A 7,375-nucleotide genomic window follows, 5' to 3' on the forward strand; every position below is an offset into this window, starting at 1 on the left:
GCAATCAGATAAACATTGCCCAGAATCGATCCACAAGCCACCAGATCTCTCTCTGCACGGCTTCCAACAGTTCATCTACGTTTCTTCGCGGTCAAAATGAGTTCAGAAAATGTGTTTTTCTGCCAGAGAGTGCTAAAATTGCAAAGCGCCATTATTTTCTTGTCGCCGTCATGAATCCTCTACGCTTTGTCCTGATGAAAGTATTTAGAGTTCTTGATTGGAAAAATTGGCCATATTTCAACTTTCTGGAAATATTTCATTAAATAAGCTACCGTATTATCTGAACTAAATCTAACGAAAGAGGCCGTGCTCAAAACAATGTTTTAAGCAGCAAATTTCACAAGGGTTCTTTCTGGTTCAGTTATTCTGAGCTTTCAATGGAAAAGTTTGACTCTATTTTGGCTTACCGGCAAGATTTCATAAACTAACGCTCTGTATAAATGGACTAGAGAAGGTTGTGCTCAAAATTTTGTTTAAAAAACGACAGAGTTTGGGAAGAAGTTCTTTGAGTTAATGGATCAGCATTCAGATGCATTTCGACTGGTTTGATTGAATGATTTCTGTCTTAGTTCCGCACATTTCAAAGTTTTTAGAGAACGGGAATTGATAATTCTGGTATTTGATGGTGTTCTATTCAAATTACACAGAAGAAGATATAAAGCTAGGGCTTTTAGAGGCTAAGCGTACGCAATGCCATAATCTTTACAAGTTTTCGTGAGATTTTTAAGACTAGCAAATAGGATAGAACATTAGGGATTTCACTAAGCCAAGAAAGCTAATGCTACATTTCTTTACAAATTTACTTCAGAGTTTTGAGACTGAACATTTTTAACATTCAGGTGGTTCGTAGATATCTTCAAGCGGTTTCTATTTGCATGGAACCAAGAATTTGATACCTCAACATGAAATACTATGCTCCAACGCGTTTTCCCTTCCTGCTCATCTTTGTGCAATGGTATACAATCTTTAATGATTTTTAGTGTCTGGGGAAGTCAAAACTAATGGATCAGGAAGCAGGGGCTATTGGAACGGTTAGTAATTGAGAGAAACGCTATCATTCACAATATAACAACATAGAGGAAAACTCATGGTACATTTTTGCAGTTTTGGCAAAATTAGGCCATCCAAGCACACCGTTAGAGATTTCAGAGAGAAGCTCTTTGTTTTCTTTAGCGTCGGCTGAAGGGGAGAAATTTTGCCACATTCCGGGGTCATCTCTATGCATTATAGAAGCAGGTTTTGTAGCCTGCTCCGAACAACCAGTTTCTCCCTTTGAAAGTTTGTATTGAAAACCAGTGTTGGATCGAAGGTTTACTCATATGAAGGATGCAGAAAATGAGACTCCTTTAGTGAGTCCATGAAAAAGGCCTGGCGAAGATTTGGTGCAAAATGCTACCTGCAGCAGAGCCAACAAAGTTCCAAAATTAGATCCAACCTCACCAATTAAAATTTGCAAACAACCTGGAATCCTATCTTTAGGACGAGATTGTTTGAAGCACCCCGAAAACTCAAGTATGTTACTACTATGCTACCTTTCTATAAACTGGAATTATTTCTTTTATTGTTTTAATATCCGTGATATAGTCCTGGTTCAAGCATTTGAAAGATAAACTTGATTTTTCATCCAGTTGATTATGAGACTGTGTACTCAAGGTCATAATAAAAAAAATCCAAAACTTTTTATGGATTATAATTGATATCTAATATTTTTTAACTTCAGTTGATTCTCTAAAATTGATTCCCTTTCTCCATTTTCATTAAAATCATCATGTTATAAGGCAAAGGGCATACCATTATATGTAATTTTGCGAGCAGAGAATCCAAAATTAAATTTTGGACAATTAAATTTTCATGCAACCAAGCAACATTGCATTTTTTTCTTTTTGGTTGATAACTGGGTGAATCCTGAAAATCACGCTTATCCTGTGGCTGAGAGGTCACGACTCAGGGGCATCTAAGCTGTCAAAGTTATCCGGGGATCGCACCTGGCCTGATCCGCACCAGTGGAAACCATGCTGGATTTTTGGTATCAGCAAGACTAGAACAAGTGACCTTTGCTTACGGAGCGCCTTAACAGCGCGCTCCTTCACTGACTGTTCTAAATCTCTTTGATAAGCAACATTGCATTTTAACCATAGTCTTGGTTCAACATTTTTTGACAATGGTCTTAGTTCAGTACTTTCTTACGAGCAGAGCACTCTCCATTCCTTCAAACAAGAGTGGTCTCCTTGGAAAAACAATAAATCTGACAATTTCAATTTTCTCATAATGTAATACCTAGTACCAGATATCTTTGGTTTATGCCTTCTAAAACCTTGGATACCTCATGAATTTTTCCCTTAGAGAAACACTGTTTTACAGAAAGGCCATATGTCAAAAAGTCAGTTTCACAATCTCTCCTAATTATTTTGTCTTCTAATTGTAATGCTTTTTCCACTTCATTGGCCTGAAATAGAGCAGACATTATTTCTGTGTATACTTTAACATGTACAGAGAATTTGCAATCTATCACTTCCTCAAGAACTTTTGATGCCTCAATTTTTTTTCCTGCCTTCCCAAGATGATGCATGCCATAGATAAAACTTGCATAACTTGGAACAACACGTTCCCTAAGCATTTGGTTCAGTATCTGGGTAGCAGCTTCAACTTTCTTTGATTTGCAGCAATCTTTGATGAGTGAAGAGTACAGATCATATGTGGATGAGAGACCCTTTCTAATCATTATCTCCAGTTGATTCACTGCCTCGTCCACCATACCCAACTTGCATAGGCCTCCAATGAATGTCATATAGAAAACTATATCAGGATTTAAAATTTTTCATCTCCATTAGATACTTCCTTGCATGGACCATTCTACCAGCATTGCACAAAGCATTGATCAATGCATTCAAATGGATTTTCCACTCTGAGAAAGGATTGTCCCTGATTTTAATATATTGTGTGACAGACCGTATGTGACAGGCAGGTGGAAAACTTTTCTCGCAATTGACTAAGCAATGTCTTGTGAGCCATACTTGAGATGGAAACCCTCGTCAGAAGTATATGCTAGGCTCTTTTCCAAACAAATGAAGCGTCAATGAGGTTTTGTGTGCACTTTTGGTATCGTATTGGGTTATCGTTAGAAGTGATAATTGGATTCTCATGGAGTGAGTTGTTCTGCTTTCTCTATTTGAGAGGGTTTGTTTGGAGGGAAAAGTGAAAGAGGACATACAAGAATAGAGAGGGGAAAGATGCAGAGGAAGAGGATCGAGAACACCGTCAGCAGGCAGGCTACATTTTCCAAACGTAGGTGGATCACTGAAGAAAGCTTACGAGCTCTCGGTGCTCTGCACTGCAGAAGTTGAACTTGTGATCGTAAGCTCTCGGTGCTCTGCACTGCAGAAGTTGAACTTGTGATTTTCTCCTCAGCAGGAAAGCTCTACGAATTGTCTTTTAGTGCAAATCCTACTATTTTGATTCTAATAATCATGGTTGTGCAAACCTCATGAGATTCTTACTAATAACCTCGGTGGTGCAAGCCCTAGTAAGATTCGTACTAGTAAGCTCAATGTTGAAAAACCTAGTGTAAAACCTCCATCAACAACATAATCAATACATGATGTCAAAAAAAATGGAGAATCATCCAAGGTTCTTGAGCAATGATGTAATGAATGATGTGGAGAAGCATCCAAAGTTATTGAGCTATGGTGTAATGAATGAGGTAGCTGAAGTAATATATGTTAGCTATACGAGGAAACATGCAGTGTCATCTTCCTCTAATTTTCATGGATATAACGTAATATAACTTTCCTATGTAGAAAACATGGCTTATCTTAGGCTTAACCAGGCATATAAAATACCAACTATCACCTTCATTGAAAAACAATGGTGTCTCTGTTCATAAATATCAGTGATTAATCGTAAGAATGGATATTATTCTCTATCAAACAAAATAAAAGACTAAGTAATGAAGATCTTGGTCAACAACAGAACTTATGATTATTAACTTCACATTAAAATTCACTTCATCTCCACCACCTTCAAGGAAATCATTGTTATCCATCACCATATTGATGTTGTGACTCGGTCCTTGAAAAACATTCAGCATGTCTGATTTATGGAAACTTTCAACTTAGACAGTATATGTCATGCTAACTTGCAAGAGATTGGTGTGAGGTACACTGAGGTTTGCAGGGCCTGTCCTGCAATTTGCCCTCATGAAAGCATAGAAGTAGATTATAACCAGTTTGTTAAGAAACCATGAATCCTTTCTAGCCTTGACATCTTCGTGACCAACCAGATATACAACTCCTGATTCTTTAGCTTCACGCAGAGATGAAAGATCATACTCAAGACTTTTATCTTCATCTGCAGACATAACACTTGTGGGTAGTCCTAATGATGTGCTAGCTCCAGATAGATGCCTTTATGGGGCACCATATTGTGTGTGTCTCTGGTCTGCCATCAGGGGTGTCCTAAGGGAGTCAGTGAAACCATTTGAAGATCCTGCTCCTTTAGAATCGACTGATTCATCGTCCAAGTCTACATTGATACTCTCATTCTCAAGGGCAAGTTCTAAAGCCTCCTTTCGAAGAAAATTATCAAGGCTTTCAATAATTAATTGTTCAAAGGCCTCATAATGTTCCTTGCGAATGTCTTTGTACCCATATTTAGCCACACATCGAAACATGTTATAGTCCCTTGGACAAATTCTCCTAAAGAGAAAAAGTTCATCTTGTGGCACAATAGGAACTGGTACATACTATATACAAACAAATACGATGATCGAATGTATTGCTGGAAGGCTTGTTAAAAACTGCCTAAAAACTGCAGGTACTCCACGAACAAGTTCACTATAAACTAACCCAATTCCTGGGACTCGGATTGTCCCAAGTTTGGATCCTAATTCTAACATCAAATCCATTGACACCTTTTTCCTCACTTCCCTTTGATACTTCAGAACATTTCCATAGTTCCAAATGTACATCACAAGAAGGAAACAGGTGGAAAAAACCATTTTCCCCCACTTTCATCAAAACTGTAGAAAAACAAGTCAGTTCAATTGATCTAAATAGAACAGGAAAGCCAATCACAAGGAATGTATTTTTTGCCCATATAAGAAGCATGACAAGAGTCACTAGGCTTGTAGTCACCATCATCATCCCTACCTCTGCAATGCCATATGCATTTGATATCTCGGTCGTGCTCCTAAAACAGGCACATACCAAGACACACATTATCATTAGGAACCAGTTGATGATAGGAATGTTGATCTGACCCATGAATCGTCGGGATGTATGAATTATTTTCAATCTGGGAAAGCATCCTAGGGCCATGGACATTTTAATAGATGAAATTGTTTCCGAGATCATTGCTTGGCTTGCAATCATGGCAACAACAGTAGCTATCACGAAGACAGGGCAGATAAAACCATCTGGAATTGAAGCATAGAATACCTTCTCCACCACAGAGGGATGCTTCATAAGATATGCAGCTTGATCCATGTAAGCCAATAGTAGGCATGGGAATACTACACATGTGAAGGCTATCTGGATGGATCTTATTGAGAAGTGACCCAAATCAGCAAACATAGCCTCAGCTCCTGTTATGCACAACACGCAACCTCCTAGGGACATCCATGCTTTGATAGTGTTCCTCTTGAACAAGTAATAGATATAAACTAGATTGAATGCCCTTAAAACTGTCACGTCATGTGAAATAATATTATAAAGTCCAATAGAACCAAGAGAGAAAAACCATATCATGAGTGCCGGAGAAAATGTCATGCCTACTTTTCTTGTACCAAACTATTTTATGTTGAACAAGATCACCAGGAATCTGATTGAGACAATGACCATTGTGTCTTCCGTAAAGCTAGATATTTCATCTTGCAGGCCACTCACAACAGACATGATTGATATTGCAAGTGTAAGTATCCCATCCCCAATTACCATGGAAGTACCCATGAGAACCAAAGAACCAAGAATAGCAGTAGGATCTTCAATTTTGTACTTCTCTGAAGGCTTTCTTTGATTCTTAATGATATTTCCAGTTACGGGGTGGGCAACTTGAGCTTGAAACTGGAAAAATTTTCATCTGATGGTTGCTGGTTGGGGAGCAGATTGACCTTTGCATATATGAAAATCAAAGAGTACAAGGAAAATGTCCCCCCTTCACCATTGTCATTGGTTTTGAGCACAATGAACACATATTTAGCCAAAGGATTATGGATTATAATTGATATCTAATATTTTTTAACTTTAGTTGATTCTCTGAAATTGATTCCCTTCCTCCATTTTCATTAAAATCATCATGTTATAAGGCAAAAGGGCATATCTTTATATGAAATTTTGCCAGCAAAGAGTCCAAAATTAAATTTTGGACAATTAAATTTTCATGCAACCAAGCAACATTGCATTTTAACAATAGTCTTGGTTCAACATTTTTTGACAATGGTCTTGGTTCAGTACTTTCTTACGAGTAGAGCCCTCTCCATTCCTTCAAGAAAGAGTGGTCTCCTTGGAAAAACAATAAAATTGACCATTTCAATTTTTTCATAATGTGGTTCAGTACTTTCTTACTAGTAATGTGGTTCAGTACTTTCTTACTAGTAGAGCCCTCTCCATTCCTTCAAGCAAGAATGGTCTCCTTGGAAAAACAATAAATCTGACCATTTCAATTTGTTCATAATGTAATACCTGGTACCAGATATATTTGGTTTATGCCTTCTAAAAGCTTGGATACCTCATCAAATTTTCCCTTAGAGAAACATTGATTTACAGAAAGGACATATGTCAAAAAGTCAGTTTCACAACCTCTCCTAATTATTTTGTCTTCTAATTGTAATGCTTTTTCCACTTCACTGGCCTGAAATAGAGCAGACATTACTTCTGTGTATACTTTAACATGTAGAGAGAATTTACAATCTATCACTTCCTCAAGAACTTTTGATGCCTCAATTTTTTTCCTACCTTCCCAAGATGATGCATGCCATAGATAAAACTTGCATAACTTGGAACAACACGTTCCCTAAGCATTTGGTTCTGTATCTGGGCAGCAGCTGCAACTTTCTTTGATTTGCAGCAAGTTTTGACGAGTGAAGAGTACAGAGCATATGTGGGTGAGAGACCCTTTCTAATCATTATCTCCAGTTGATTCACTGCGTCGTCCACCATACCCAACTTGCATAGGCCTCCAATGAATGTCATATAGAAAACTATATCAGGATTTTTAATTTTTCATTTCCATTAGATACTTCCTTGCATGGACCATTCTACTAGCGTTACACAAAGCATTGATCAATGCATTCAAATGGATTGTCCACTCCGAGAAAGGATTGTCCCTGATTTTAATATACCGTGTGATAGCGCATATGTGATAGGCAGGTGGAAAACTT

At 37.8% G+C, this 7,375-nt stretch overlaps 1 pseudogene; it reads right to left on the reverse strand.

The window, feature by feature from the left end:
* Nucleotides 1–4,111: 4,111 nt before the first annotated feature.
* LOC149160422 (putative potassium transporter 12 pseudogene) lies at nt 4,112–7,154 on the reverse strand (annotated as a pseudogene).
* Between the last annotated feature and the right edge of the window lie 221 nt (nt 7,155–7,375).

This window comes from Pinus tabuliformis, chromosome 5_2, assembly GCF_031772625.1.
Source record: "Pinus tabuliformis cultivar Carrire ecotype Pingquan chromosome 5_2, CPIR1, whole genome shotgun sequence".
NCBI lineage: Eukaryota > Viridiplantae > Streptophyta > Pinopsida > Pinales > Pinaceae > Pinus > Pinus tabuliformis.